This window comes from Trichosurus vulpecula, chromosome 6 (genome assembly GCF_011100635.1).
Source record: "Trichosurus vulpecula isolate mTriVul1 chromosome 6, mTriVul1.pri, whole genome shotgun sequence".
Taxonomy (NCBI): domain Eukaryota; kingdom Metazoa; phylum Chordata; class Mammalia; order Diprotodontia; family Phalangeridae; genus Trichosurus; species Trichosurus vulpecula.
Genome location: NC_050578.1, coordinates 180,710,216 through 180,726,897, shown reverse-complemented (window position 1 = coordinate 180,726,897; position 16,682 = coordinate 180,710,216). Strand labels below are relative to the sequence as shown.

Here is a 16,682-nt window from a genome sequence, read left to right as displayed (position 1 = left end):
TATAATAATAATAATTGTTATTATTATTATACAGTGGATTTAATTGGACAGACTTTTTTAGAGGAAGATAGTATTACAGGTTAGGTGATTCCACAGTTAATTACAGTGATATTTTAACCTTGCTTTAGCTAAAAGCATCACTGAACATCTGAACCATCAACATTTCATTTAAGCTGTATATTTTTCAGAGCCTATGATGAGTACTAGTTAACAATCATATTTTAATAGTATCTTCAAAGAATTTTTTTTTGGTGATACAGCAACAATAATTGCATACCATCCGTGTCCTTCTACTTTCATAACAAATCTCAGGGACTTGAAAACAACTTTTATTCTCTTTGCTGTATTGAATTCTCCCATGAAACGAACAAAGATTTGAAAGATTTATTTATATACCATCTAAAAATCTTGTTCTATTTCCTACTGATGCTTTTCAGAGTTTCTTACTGGCCACCACCGAAAGGAAAGTATTTCTGGCCTTATGTCAGCACTCTAGCTATTACCCTCTGGGAACCTAGATTCAAATATTTCTTAAGGGACAAGTGAAAGAGACCTTAATCGTCAGTTTCATCATTTGCCTTGGAAGTTGCTTGTCTGCCTCACAGAACTTTGTACAACTCTGAACAATTTTCAATTTCTTTACTCAAAAGCAGATTGTAATTGGAATAGCAGGGGAGCTGTAGGTCAAGCACACTGGCAGCACTCTAAGGCAAGCCTTCAAAACACTTACCTGGGCTATGTCTTGCTCTATCCAGGGATGCTGGCTCTTCACTCTTATGATCACTAAACTAACATACCACTTAGAAGAAATACTTTTAAAGGAAAAAAAAGTCATGTACCTTTCCATCCTGAAATGGAAAAAAAAGCCAACTTATGACTTTCAGAAAAAGTCACTCTACCAGGGCTTGTGTGGTATCCTGAGAATGCAGAGAAGAGCACAGAATGATGATTATTTGCTGATTTGTACAATCTCATGATCTGCTGAGTCCAGAGCAAAGGAATTAGAATATGAGCAAAGGTAGCATGTTCCCCAGGCAAATAGGCAAAACTGGTATTTAGGATAGACTGGGAAAGGGCTTAAAGTATAAAAGAGAACAATATAAGATAGAAGGTACCAGTAGGGAAACCTCTTTAGGGCAAAAAATACCCTTTGCACATGCTCCAAAACTTTCCATCCCAAATTCAACCGGTATGAATATTGTGTCTAATTATCAAGTTCTGCTGTTTCTCTCTGTACCTTATACTATTGGAGGCTCGCATTTTCACTGTCTTCTGAGTACTTAAATAACTATTAAGAGGTATCCTAAAGGAAGGTAAAAATTAAAAATTTACTGAGTATGCATTATACACAAGGCACAACATTTGTCAATGGATATGCAAAGTCAACTTGGAAATTAGCCTATAGCTCCCTGGTTATGGCCTTCTTAGCTCAAAAGTATTCAAATATGGTAATTAATAAAACTTTATTCTTTCTCATTCAACTAACTGGAAATATGGGCTTATGGCATGGGAATATTACTGAGAAAACCAAATAAGTGCTCACTCATGTTTATTTAATAATGTTATATAGATATATTTTAATTTTGAATGATTGCTATCAACAAAAGTCTTCCTTTGAGGATTCATTAGGGAATGGTGATAGCACTCAGTTATCAAAGGCTATGTCAGCAGAATGAAAGTTCTTTCAGTTTCTATCATGAAAGAAAGGTCTCCTTAAGGTCTTCATGACAGGAGAATCTGAACAGGCTATCCAAGCACAAATTGCCTCAGAGAAAGTAAGCCAGCTACTATGTGATGAATTCTTTGACTATGAACCCCCTCCCACAAAAAAGTTGCTTTGTTTTATTAAAAAAAAAACAATAACAACAATGTTTTAATGCATTTTAAAAGTCCTCTAACTTATTCAGTCCCAGTAAAACATTGGTAGAAACAGGGAAAGAATCTAAAAATGCCACAATTTCTAGAATATCTACAAGGGTTAGTAACTACAGGTACCAGAGATAGAGTTTCCTTGTCCAATAACCAGCAAGCCATCACAATAAGATACTGTAGAAGGAACCAAGTCATTTCAACTTTGATATTCTCATTATAAGTAAAACCAGAAGACAAAAGGAAATCGGAGCTAAATGGAAAGTTGGCTCATAGGTTTTCCTGGGAGAGACAAAAAAGATAGCAGAGTTACTTTTATTATTCATCCAAAGGAAACAAACAATAAATAAAAGTTCATTGGGTAGTTAGTTATATCATAATATTATTTGCATTATTAGCATTATAAACAAGACTATCTTGAAAACAATTGTTGTTTATGAACTAACATACATTACAAAAGATGAAGAAAGAGATAAACTTTGTGAAGAAATTGATAAAAAACCTCCAAAATAGGACTTTAATATTTAGAACCTTCAAAAGAAGTCAGTATTTTTTTTAATAAACTATATGGAAGCTTATCATTCTTCCTAAAAAATAAAAGACCAATAGTAGGGGCCTAGTTAAAGAACTATAGAATATGCTCTAACTATATAATATGGCTATTAGTTTTATCAGACCACAATTTCTATATCAGAAAAATGGGAGAAAAGATCTCTGAGGCATATTTAAGTTCTAATGTTCCATGAATCTAGGATTTTATATATAATGTGTTTCCTCAGAGAGTAGAAGGTAGAATGTGGTAACAAGTATTAAGAACTTTGAATGGGGCTGGGACATAGTAGGGAATAAAGGTTGCTGACTTCAGGTACTCTTGTTCACCATCACAACAATTTTCAGAACATGAATGAGAACAGCTTTATAGTTAAGATGAGGTGTAAAAGCAAGGTTTTCTGTCTTAATCAAATTAAATTTTCTTAAGATACTTCATTACTACTATTCATGACTTTAATGAATTTTGGGAAACTCTTCAAAGTATTAATGAAATTCAAATACTATGAAGGGAAAGCAGTTCATTAAAGATCATTGACGCAATGCCAAAACATGTCAATCTGATATTTACAAATTAATTGAAAACATCAATCAATTGATTGCTTGGCATCACGTAAAGAAAACAACAAATTGACTGAATTTTGGCCAGTTGGATTTTTTGGCACTGTATACACATTAAGTCTTCAATTTAATTATCACTCTTTTACTGTATTGCTTTCCTTAGTTTGTCATTTATTTCCATTCTCTTCTTTATAAAAAATATTTCAAGGTTTTAGATTTTTGTGTCTCAAAATTATGTTTGATATTAGAATCTCTGTCTTTGTGGGTCCATACAAAAATGTCTTGTCACTAAGAGGCTGTTACGGTAAGCTACTCTTGTACATCAGTAATAATGACTGTCGTTTTGAGTCCAAAACAAATGAGCCTCATACTTATGCGATGTGGCACTGAAGATAAGAAGTCCTGGATCTAGATACTATTGGTCTTTAATTTTTTAGGAAGAATGATAAGCTTCAATATAGTTTATGAAAAAAAAACTGACTTCTTTTGAAGGTTCTAAATATTAAAGTCCTAGTTTGGAGGTTTTTTTTTTATCAATTTTAATCAATTTATTACCTTTGATAAATAACTTCTGTTCCCTGAACCCCAGCTTACCTAATATGCAAAAAATAGGTGGCTTGACTAAATGATTCCCAAGGTCTTCCAGCTATGCATTGCATAAATTAAATGTCATAATAGCTCATATTTTTAACAAATCTCAAATAATTTCAGCTTAAGTCAACACAAATTAGTCATACTTCCTGTAGTTCATAATTTTCAAAAAGCAATTACTAATACATAGTTGCAGAGGTGCAGGATGCTTATAGGCAGATGCCCTTGCTCTTTGGGCATTTGCAATCTAGGACAAATAATAGTAAAATGGATTCATGTGCATGCACCAAACATTAAAATAGGAAAAGTTAAACAAATCAACTAACTGATATTAAACAGAAATGTGCACATATTTTAAACCATATGCCAAAATATGTCCATTTACAGATAGGAATTCCTGTCTTTGACTGGCTTAAGGATGAGCATGGAATAAGGTAAAGGCTAACTACATTAAACCATTAAACATCAACTGAAGTTGTAAATGATTTGACAAATCTGCTTAGAGTAACACAAATATCAAGTTACTTCTAATTAGAGCAAATAGCATACTTAGTATACTAATAGTCTGTTTTTGCATTCTTCTGTATTTCATGATTTAACATAGTTGGAAGCTATAGGTTTAAAGGCCTCTATCCAGAATAGTTCCTGCTGTGAAAAGGGCTTCTTCTTTTCCCATTTCTGTTGAAAGACAGCTTAAAGTCTATCCACTCCGAGTTGTACAGCAGAAAAAGAGGTTATCCAGCTACTGTTATAAGACTTCCAGCAAGGGAGAAACCATTAAGTGCTGAAACAAAGCATCCACTTTTTGGACAATTCTGATTGTTGGGATCTAGGCAGCTAGGTTGCAGGGTGCACAGAATCAGAATGACCTGAGTTCTAACCCAAACCCCAGATATTTACTAGATGTACAAATCCAAGCAAGTTATTTATGTCTGTCTCAGTTTCCCCACTGGTAAAATGGGCATAAAAATAGAACCTACCTCTCAGTCCTATATAAATGATTGTAATTATTATACCTAATATTGGGAAGTTTTTTTTTTTATTTTTATTACTTTTTTAAAAAAATTCTCCCTCTATCTGATACCAAGAAAAAAGAAATCTAAATTTTCTTCTATGTGATACCTCATCAAATATGTGAGGATTACTAGTCTGTCTCCTTTACAAAGTTTTTTTTTTAATTTACAGTCTAAGCATCTCAAGTTTATTCAGTGTATCTTTGTATGGAATGATCTCAAAGCCCTTCACTATTCTGGTCATCTTGTCTGGGTATACTTCAGCATGTCAATAAAATATCGTGCCAGAAATGAAAAAAAAAAACATAGTTTATAGTACTGATAGGAACACATTACCCCTTATGGAGAAGATCCAGCTAAAAGAATGAACATTTTGTTGTTTTTTTAACTCTACTGGAAACCAAATATGGCCTTGACCTAGGAACCTTTGCATAAAAGAGGTGCTTTTGCCTACATCAAATGGTTTGCCCATCAGGATTGATGATAGCCAATCCAAGAATACCAATACAGGGAAATTATAATTTTATTGTAAAGTCAATTAAATAGAATACCCTAAACAGGAGGGAAGTGTGCTCTTGATAGCCCATGGGGCCTACATACATGCTGTAATAAAATCTGTCACTGTCCTTGCTTCACAATGACTAAAACACTTAATGAACATGTAGGGCAATTGAAATCATGCTATTCACCAGCACCATCAGTTATTGTTTAGAAATGTAAATTTCTTACTCAGATTCAACAGCTGGAGGAGGCCATTGTCACTTATATTGCATATTGTGCCATCTGTCTCAATGCTCCAATTTGGGGGTTTCTTAGATGGCATGTGGTAGGATCACTTTATATGATAGGTTGGCAGTGAAACTCTGAGCCAAATTTGTTGTTTATGATGCTGACTTCCCCTCCAAACAAGAGCCAAACTTGTCACAGCATTGAAAAGGACAGCTTCCAAAATAAATATTGCCTGTAACACATAGGTAGAGAGTGCTTGCCACAGGTGTCAGCTCCACATAGACTGGAAATGTACAATGTACAGTTTCTACAGATCAGATCAGTTGTGCCAATTCCTGGAATGAGATAGTCTTGATTATTCCAATACTAGTAATAAAGGAGAATTGTATCATATTCAGAGAACAATGCCATGATTTTATTCATTCTAATACTAAGTATTAATTATCTATTACATTCAAGGTACCATGCTAGCCCCTAACAACACACAGATTAAAATAAGCCCACACGAGTTGATCAGCAGGAACTTCCTATTCCTATCTACTGAACCATCATTTGTGCTTATATTTGTAACGGTATTGCCAAATGATTGTGAGGGCAAGAAAGAGGTCATCTTTAGTTGTGATGTATGACTAATTAAATGTAATTCAATTCAACAAGCAATTTTAAAGTGTTTACTTTGCCGCAGGCACTGTGCTAGGCCTTGGGGATTATACAGTCAAAAATAAAATAAAATAAGTGATAACTTATCTTCTAAAGTATTTTCATGTTGCACTTCTTGGTAAAATTATTGAAGCCTTCCTGAATTATTCAGGGGGGGTGATAGTTATCTGGTTTATGCTATCCTTTTCAAAACACAGTTCCATCAAGAAGAGATTTCTATTCAGTTTTCTAGGGAGCCACATAAGACTCTTGGAAATGACTGATTTGTGTAACTTGAAATTTATCTTCTATGACTTTTATAGACCAGTCCAAAAATAAGTCAGCAAACTTCCCCTTGTATTCTCTAAGAAACTGGGAGAGTAAAAAGAGTTAAATAGACCTCTAGGTTAAAACTAAAGGCCTATAAAAAAGATCACCTAGCTGTGTTCTGGTTTGAAAGGATGTTAATAAGGAAGTGCTCAGAGTTCAAAGAATCAAAGTCCTTTCCATTAGAGATGACACCTCTTTCCAAAGAAGTATCTCTGAGAGTGTCAACATTGTTTTGAGGAAGCTTGACATACTTTTCATGGCAAATGCCTACATCTATTGCAGTTGGTCTTAGCCTTTTCATGCAAGTATGTATGAAGACAGAGCAGATCAAGCAAGCTAGAAACTTTAATGCTAATTATTACCTTTCTTCAAAGAAAAGTTTCTTTATCCTCATTCTGCTGATTCTTGATCTCTTCTCAATGGCTCAAATTAGGAGGAAGAACATTGGAAGAGATAAGGGCAACTGTAGCTTCTCAGATGAGCGTAAGGAAGGGTAGTTCTTCTCTAGCCACCAAAACTGCTTTTGGAGAGGTGATATCTTTATACTTCTCTTTAAAATGCTATACTATTGCTATTTATAAGACTGCATCACCTAAGTGAATATGCTTATGTAAGTTCAATGGGGATAATATATCAATTATTGAAGTTGGGGATTTAGTTTTCAAATATTTTGTATTTTTGAGTTAACGTTTTCAAAACTTATAGGGTAATCTTAAAATAGGGATATGTGCAGACTGATTTGCTTTGTTTTGTAAAGTGCGATAAAATCTAGCTGAAGGCCTTCTGGTCCCTTACTATTACTAATACAAAAACAAACATCCAGTAAACACATGAAGGGAGAAACCTATTAGAAGAGAATTATGAGACATGTGAGTGTTTTGCTTAAATTATATTGAAAAACAGAGAAAGGTAGCAAACTTAATTCCAATTAGGATGATGGTTGCCTTATTTTGCTTACTTGTCAGTTTTTTTTCTGCCCTTGATGATTTTGGATATTTGGATAAAGGTTCTCCAAATCTGAGTACCTGGCATTTCTATGAGTGTAATAACATGTTTCAACAATTCAGCTAGTTGCTGCTGTGGGGATGTAAATCCAAAAACAACCAGCTCACAGAATGCTGCAAGCCAAGTTTCTTTTCATCTGCTTTACTAAAGAAAGCAACGTTAAAGGGTTAACAATCTTATTTTAATTCAGCATACATATATCATTCACTTAGTTCAGGGGAAAAAGCCAGCACCCTGAACTTTCAGAGCAAATACAATCAAATTACAAACATCAAGAGACAGACGTTGTCTGATTCAAATCCCAATACATGGTTACTGGAGTTTAACAAAGTCCCAACATTAGGGTCTATGAGCTGGAGAGCTCTTAGCTACAGCTGCCCAGAGTCTCCACATCAGCCACCACCAAAAGTGAGAACCCTAAGCAAATAGCTCTGTCTTCCCTTTTCATGCACTCTTTAGTCATCATCAAAAATCATCTGAGTGATCAGAACTTAAGTTCTTACTATTGGCTCTGGAGTTAGCACCTCCCATCATTGGCCCCACCTGGAGCCCCACCTTAGTTACCAATTCACACCCACATAGGCTTGGCACTTAATAGACAGGGGTTTGGGCTTGGGGCTTAGCACCTAGTAAGACGAAATAAAAGACACTGAATTAATCAAAGGAAACAAAGTCCAAACTCTTCAAGGGCACTTGGTTGAATAAGTGCTAGGAGCCCATCTTGATCCCCAATATACAACAATGTTACTAGCAACTACTGGGGTGAAAGACAGGAAGGCTGAGAGAACAGGTTCTTTGATCTGCTTTTTTAAGGAAAGCAACTTTAAGGGGTTAACAATCATACTTAAATCAAACATACATATATCATTCACTTAGTTCGGAGGGGAAAAGCCAGTACTCTGAACTTCAGATAGAACACAAACAGAAATTACAAGCCTACATTATACGGAGCAAATTAAAAACAAAACATAACAAAACAAAACTAGTCTATCTATAGCAATACATAGTTACCAGAGAAGTACAAACATCTGGGTTTTTTCAAAGTTAGGTGTGTTTGGCGGGGGGGTGGGGGGGGTGGGGGGGTGCCGCGGCAGAGCTTCCTTAACAACGGCTACCCAGAGTCTTGTCTGGTCAAATCACATAACACTATTCCAGTGAGTGAGAGCCCAAAACAAATCATTAACCTCTGAGTTTATATACCCTGTTCAGGGTCAAAGGGCATCATAATAATGACACTCAAAACCATGTGATGCTTTGTCACAACCATGTGACTCAAACTTATCTAAACTAGGATTTCCCTGGACATAAGCAGATCACCAAAGACTCCTGATTTAATCAGATAACAAAGGCCAGACTCATCAAAGGCACTTGATTACCTAAGTGCTCCAAAAGAGAAAACAGTGAAAAAATCCTTTCCTGATTACCATTACAATGAGAAAGTGTGAATAACTGCAAATGGACAGTTTATAATTCATTGGCCAAAATTTATAAATTGAAATATATACACAGACATAGCACACAAATACACATATATACACATATTATATATATATATATATATATATATATATATATATTATATACATGTATACACACACACACACACATACAAATTCTTTGTAGCACTTTTTGTGATAGCAAAGAATTATAAATAATATAGATTCCCATTATTTTTTCAGTAAGAAATGACAATTATGAGGAATACAGAGAAACATGGGAAGGCTCATATGAAAGGAAACAGAGTGGAAGATGGAGGCTGGAAAGCAGGGACTTGCTTAAGGTCTCCCCCAATACCTCCAAACACCTGTAAAAATGGCTCTGAACAAATTCTAGAGCTGCAGAACCCACTAAATAGCAGAGCGAACCAGGTCTCCAGCTGAGGATGGCCTGGATTGTCTCTGGGAAGGGTCTATTGCACAGTTCTGGGAGTGAAGCACAGCCCAGAGTGGGCTGCAACAGGCCATTCCAGAAAGGGAGTCCATCAGAGCAGGCCTTTGGGCCATGAATCATTGATCTGTGGCAATTACCAGACTTCTCCAACCACAAACAACAAAGACCACAGAGCAAGTTAGTGGGTAAACTTCTAGATCGGGTTAGAGAGCAGTCCAGCCACCAGCCCTGGGGGTGACAGAGGTGTTGCAGTGGTGGAGCTCCAGAGTCAGCTGTTTCTGGAGTCCCTGGCTCACACAGTGGTAGGATTCAAGCTGCAGACCACAGTAGGAGTTCAGGGCTTGGTTTGCCCCTGCTTCTGATTGGAGGTTCATGGGGGAGGAGGAGCACTGCTGTGGCAGAGCTTGCAGTGACAGTGGAGTAGAAGTAGCTCTGAAAACAGCAGCACCTGGGACCTAAAGCATGGGACAAAGTAATCTCTACTCTACAAGCAATCATACCCTGACAAAAAGCTCAAGGGTCAAGTAGTAGTCTGGGACTATGAACAGCCAGCGAAAACGAACTCAGACTCAAACTCAAACTCAAACTCTAGTTTCCTTATTTGGTGACAAAGAAGACCAAAACATATAGCCAGAAGTCACCAAAGTCAAAGAGCCTACATCAAAAGCCTCCAAGAAAAATATGAATTGGTCCCAAGCCATGGAAGAGCTCAAAAAGAATTTGGAAAAGTAAGTAAGAGAAGTAGAGGAAAAATTGGGAAGAGAAATGAGAATGATTCAAGAAAACCATGAAAAACAAGTCAATGACTTGCTAAAGGATACCTAAAAAATACTGAAGAAAATAATGCCTTAAAAATAGACCAACCCAAATGGCAAAATAGCCCAAAAGAGCCAATGAGGAGAAGAATGCCTTAAAAGGCAGAATTAGCCAAACAGAAAAGGAGGTCCAAAAGACCACTGAAGAAAATGCCACCTTAAAAATTAGATTGGAGAAAGTGGAAGCTAGTGACTTTATGAGAAATCAAGATATTATAAAACAGAACCAAACCATTGAAAAAGTAGAAGACAATGTGAAATATCTCATTGGAAAAACCACTGACCTGGAGAATAGATCCTGGAGAGATAATTTAAAACTATTAGACTACCTGAAAGCCATGATCTAAAAAAGAGCCTAGACATCATTTTTCAAGAAATTATCAAAGGAAACTGCCCTGATATTCTAGAGCCAGAAGGTAAAATTGAATTGAAAGAATCCACCAATTGCCTCTGCAAAAAGATTGCAAAAAGAAAGCTCCTTTGAATATTGTATCCAAATTCCAGAGTTTCCAAGTCAAGGAGAATATACTGCAAGAAGCCAGAAAGAAACAATTTGAGTATTGTGGAAATACCATCAGGATAACACAAGATCTAGTGGCTTCTACATTAAGGAATCGAAGGGCTTGGAATATGATATTCCAGAGGTCAATGGAGGTAGGATTAAAACCAAGAATCACCTACCCAGCAAAACTGAGTATAAGGCTACAAGACAAAATATTGATTTTCAATAAAATAGAAGACTCTCAAGCTTTCTCAGTGAAAACACCAGAGGTGAATAGAAAATTTGACTTTCAAACACAACAAGCAAGAGAAGCATGAAAAGGTGAACAAGAAAGAGAAATTGTAAGGGACTTACTAAAATTGAACTGTTTTGTTTACATTCCTACATGGAAACATGATGTGTGTAATTCATGAGACCTTTCTCAGTATTAGGGTAGTCTAAGGGAATCTACATATATATATATATATATATATATATATATATATATATATATATATATATATATATATATATATATACACACACAGAGGGTACAGGGTGAGTTGAATATGAAGGGGAAATATCTAAAAAAATAAAATTAAGGGATGAGAGAGGGAGAAAGGGAGAGATAGAATGGGGTAAATTACCTCACATAAAAGTGGCAAGAAGAAGTAGTTCTATTGGAAGGGAAGAGGGGGCAGGTTGAGGGGGAATGAGTGAATCTTGCTCTCATTAGATTTGACCTGAGGGGGGAATAACATACACACTCAATCAGGTATCTTACCCCACAGGACAGTATGGGCAAGGGGATAAAAAAGGGGGCATGATAGAAGGGAGGGCAGATAAGGGGAGGAGGTAATGAAAAGCACACCCTTTTGAAAAGACACAGGGTTAAAGGAGAAATTTGAATAAATGGGGACAGGATAGGATGGAGGGAAATTTAGTTGGTCTTTCACAACAAGACTGTCATGGAAATGTTTTACCTAATGATACATGTGTGTCCTATGTTGAATTGTTTGCCTTCTGAGGCAGGGTGGGTGGGGAGGGAGGGGAGAGAAATTGGAAATAAAAGTTTTAAAAGCAGATGCTCAAAAAAAGAGTTGTTTTGCATGCAACTGAGAAATAAGATATATGGGGAATGGGGCATAGAAATCTATCCTGATCTATAAGAAAGTAAGGGGAAAGGGGGGGAAGTGGGGTGAGAGAAGGGAGGGCTGACTGGGGAATGGGGCAATTATAATACATTCAGTCTTGGAGTGGGGGAGGGTAGAAATGGGGAGAAATTTTGTAAATCAAAATCTTGTGGAAATCAATGCTGAGAATTAAAATAATAAAAAAAATTGTTAAGAGAAAAAAAAGAAATGAAACAGAGTGAAATAAGTGGGACCAAAAGAAAAATATACACAGTGAATAGAACAATTTTAGTGAAAAAAATCACTAAAAAATAAGCTAAAGTCTGAACTAAAAAAAAAAAAAACACACCAGCAATTCTAACAGAATTGCAATTGAAGCATACTCTCATCTTCACAGTACAAAGATAAGACTACTAGAGTCTTAACTATATTTCTTTGTTAAATGAAAGAATTGAATATGAAAAGTGATATGTAAGGAGGTGTGGGGTATTTGCAGAAATTATTGTGATAAAAAAAACAAAAAGCAGCAATAAAACTTCCTCTTAAAGATGGTGCATGCATGCTTGGGAGCAAAAATAGAGAGAAAATGGCCAGCCTGAGAGTCATAGAGAATCCATTGAAAAGTCTATGGAGGTTTTCTTGTAGAATTGTAAGTTGATGGACTATCAACATGAGCAAAAGACAAGGAGAATAAGGCAGCAAGGGAAGGATATTTAGGGGAAAAAGGACATTGTATGTTATTGACACCCCATATGTGAACAGCCTACAAGGCTTCATGAATTGGAGAATTTCTATTTGCTCTCTATAAAGCCATGGGACATCACCGTGGATTTTAAAAATGAGCTGAGCTATGACTAAATTAACAAGCTGAGAATAAAATGGATTTTTTTCTATATTGCTGAAATCAATTTACTGTTGAATATATAAAGCAAAGAAAAATGGCAGTGAATACAATTAAATAGAAAAAAAATGTATCAAGATGTTTCTGGTTCCTCCCATTTTTAGACAAGTGATTTTATGTCTTGCTGTCTGTAATGAGATAGAAAAAGCAATCACTATTTTTGGATGCTGGCAGTCACAATGGAGTTTCACCATTAATTTAAAAAAACATTATTTACAATATTCACTTAAAATATTGGAATAATCTCTGGAATTTTTTTTACAATCTTCCAACATATTTTACAGCCAGTGACAGGACAAAGATACAGTTCTGTAGCTTGAAAAATCTTTGGTAACACCATGGATTATTTTTAATCAATTCATCCTTATGTTATTTTGAGAGCATAAAGAAAGTTTATTGTGTGGTAAAATTGGAAATCACTAGATGTGTATTATGTTAGAAAAGGATGGCAGATAAACTTCTGATAAGAATATCTATTATATAGAGAGATGTAACTGGAATGTAATAGACAAGAGTCATTTTGGGGAAATAAATTACATCTTATTCAACATTCTCATGTTCTACCTCTTTTCCTCAGATATTATATGCTCTATTTCTGTTCATAAAAAAGTTATTTAATGCAGTTTAAAGGTTTGCTTTTTTCCATTTCTTATTTTTTGCATCATAGCACAATATGAACTGAAGACCATCTAAAGATATGAGAGAATGTGTTCATTGGATTTTTCAAGCAATTTCATTTTCTTTTAGTTGTTTGCATGAAAGAAGAAGAAAATAGAGGTTCATTGTTTGCCCAAAGCTCACTTGATACAATTGTATTAGGAGATTGCATGTCAGGTTCTATAGGCGTGTCCATATGTACAACTGCAGAACCATTCTGGAACTGACTAAATTGAAAATTTCAGTGAGATTGGTCAACTAAGTTAGAGAGAATCCAAGAAACAGTCTCCACACTGAATGTTTTGCCATATGGCTAAAATATTGACATGACAGGTCACATGAAATTGTGGCAGGTCCAGTTAAAAATGATTGGAAAAAATAGATTGTGCGTTACAAGTTTGGTTTTATAAAAAAAACCATTAGGGGCAAAGGGAGCCTCATTAATTTAAGAAGTATCAAAGAATTTTCAAAATGAAATTAGAGTGCTGAGTTATAGGACATTTTAGTTTAAAATTTTGCTTATCTCCTTCCTCTCTGTGTAACCTTAGGCAAGTTACACCTGCTCAGTTTCTTCCTCTTCAAAATGAGGGTTTGAACTATATAAGTTCTAATGTATCTTTCATTCTATATGTTAAATGATTTCATTTAAAAATGATAAAGTAGTTTTAAAAGTTAGTATAGTAGAATAGATTAGCAGGTAGAGGCAAAATTCCACTAAAATAATGTATTATTATTATTATTAGAAATGTTAAAAACAAATAAACTGTGGATTGTCCACATATGCATGGACTCAGGATGAGTCAACACAATCAGTTAATACTTTTTTGTTGTTGTTTTTGGTGTATATATATATATATATATGTATATATATATGTATATATATATATGTGTATATATATGTGTGTGTGTCTGTATATATATATATATATATATATATATATACATAACAAAGCCTGCATATATTTTAATTACTCCCCCTACTCTCTATTATCTGGCTGTGGTTGACTGTACTTTGAGAAGTTATTCAGACCAACTTTGGGTCCTTACAGAATAGCTATTACCACATTAGAAAGATTCAAACTTTGCTACAAATATTTAAAGAACTAATCACCACTTCCCAAGGAATATTATCCTCAGCAGAACTATGAATAGATTACATTTTTCCTATGCTGAGCTCTAGGTGTATGGGAAGAAGGAAAAGCCTGTTTGCAATATATTTTCTGCACAACAGTGGTTCACCAGTGAAAGCTACTTTTCCTATATGAAAAAAGGAACTTTAGGGGGGCAGCTAGGTCACGCAGTGAGTAGAGCACCAGCCCTGGAGTCAGAAGGACCTGAGTTCAAATCCAGTCTCAGACACTTGACACATCTACTAGCTGCGTGATCTTGGGCAAATCACTTCACCCCAATTTACCCTGCCAAAAAATACAAAAACAAACAAACGAACGAAAAAGGAACTTTAGAATTCTGTGGGTGTCAAAATATTCATGTACCTTGGTTTGAAGATCTGGTCCTCTGGAAGTTGTTTCTTCTTTTCCATCACTTGAAGGGTCCAACTTAAGGGGCTTGAAGGCTATTGGGTCTTCTGTAATTCTGGTAGACTGCAACAGAACGAGCTCCATTTGTGAAGGCTTTTGAGTACCTTTGTAGGACCGGACATTGAAATCCAAGTCAGCTTTCAGAAGGGTTCTTGGTCTAAAAAGGTTCCCTTTTTCAGATGATGGTTTATTTCTATTTCCATTTCCAGAGCCCACACTGTTGACATCTAGGTCAGATAAACATCCATGAGGTTAAAAAAAATCTATGAGTAAATAAGCCCTTGCAGTGGACTGGGTTGAAGCAATCAGTCTATCTTCTTTAGTCATCTCTCTGTTTTGCAACTTTAATTTACGGACTGCCTAAACCAAGCTATGGTACTTTACTTTTTCTGTGGTGTGACCTGTATGGGGAGTGGAGCCTACAATGCTCAGCCCTGCCTACTACTAAAAGTACTGGATGCTTCCTTGTGTCTGTTTTATAATTAGAGTAGTCATGATGATGTGTGTAACCTTGACCTTTACCACTGGGACTTTGTTCATTTGATCACTGGAAGTTGAGGGTTATGGTAGGAAACCTCAACCTTGGAAAGTTATTGGTATTTTTGATCTAGGATGAGTTGCTTTTTCCACAGAGCCTTACTGAACATGTCAGATGAAGGCAGAATCATTGGGGTAGGATCCTCCAGGGAATCATCATAACTGAATGTCTGACAGTGCATTCTAATTGGCAGGGACATCTTGCCTAGGTTCCAACCTGCACTGAGTTTAATAGCAAGTATATCTGCCTCTCTGGATGCCACGAAAGACCATGATTTGGGTGTTCTTCTACACAGAAAAACAGAATTCCGAACAGCTGCATCTCCATAGGGAGGGGGACTGAATGCTGAGAAAGGGGTGGGGAGAGATTATCTACAGCCTGAGTCTCCACCACGGACAATCAAGTGAGAAGACTAACAAGGCTCTAGGCTCCCATCAGACTTCACTCAGGAGAAGTAGAATGAAACCCAGTTAAGAACTTTTGAGTTCAAACAGGTTGATATCATGTAAATAGTCTCCCATATGCTTTTGAAAATATTTTACTGATTCTTTCACTTCCCCAAATAAATAAATAATTGAAATGACTAAATTTAATATTTTGTGTGAATTATAATCCAGCTTAAGTTTCTAGTGATGAAATTTATTTTCTTAGTCAAGACACTGGTTCAGGTTTCTATTTCCATTTGTTAAAATAGGGGATATATTTGGCAGCTATTTTTCCAGTTTGCTGTCTGCCTTTGATGTCATAGACTTTTCTTCATAGCAAATAGTCCCTTCTGAAGTCAGGTAAGCAAACTAGTAGGACTATGTGCCAAACTTAGGCACCAGTAAGTACATTATTCTGAGATTAATAGGAAAGTACTGTAGAACAACACACATACACACAAAAAAGTCAGGACATGGGTAGGCTGACTTGTCATGCATGTCTAAAAGCCCTGCCTCCTATTATTGGAAACACTGCCCAATCCCTAGGGCTCATAGGCAGGCTTGGGAAGGATTTGGGATTTGGGATTACTAAAGAAGAAGACAAGAAATGCCACATATCTTTGTGAGCAAGAATGGCTCTGTTCTTCAGACTTATATGTTTAGCACCTATTTCAATATCGTCTACATAGCAGTAATTTAATAAATGCAGCCAATTAACATTTTTAAGTACCTACTATGTGCTAGGCAGTATGCTACATTCTGGGGACCCACAGAGACAAAAGGCAGTTCCTGTCCTAGGGGAGCTCACAACTTAATTGGGGAGACAATAAGCAAACAAATATGTACAAACAAGTTTTATACAGGATAAATAGGAAATAATATAAGGAAGGAACTTTAATTAAAACTGATTAGGAATGGCTTCCTCTAGAAGCTAGGATTTTTAGTTGAGACTTAAAGGAAGATGTCAGTAGGTAGATATGATAAGAAAAAACATTCTAGGCGTGAAGGACATTGAGAA

At 35.8% G+C, this 16,682-nt stretch overlaps 1 pseudogene; it reads right to left on the bottom strand.

The window, feature by feature from the left end:
- Positions 1 to 14,622: 14,622 nt before the first annotated feature.
- LOC118852985 lies at positions 14,623 to 15,438 on the bottom strand (annotated as a pseudogene).
- Positions 15,439 to 16,682: the final 1,244 nt, after the last annotated feature.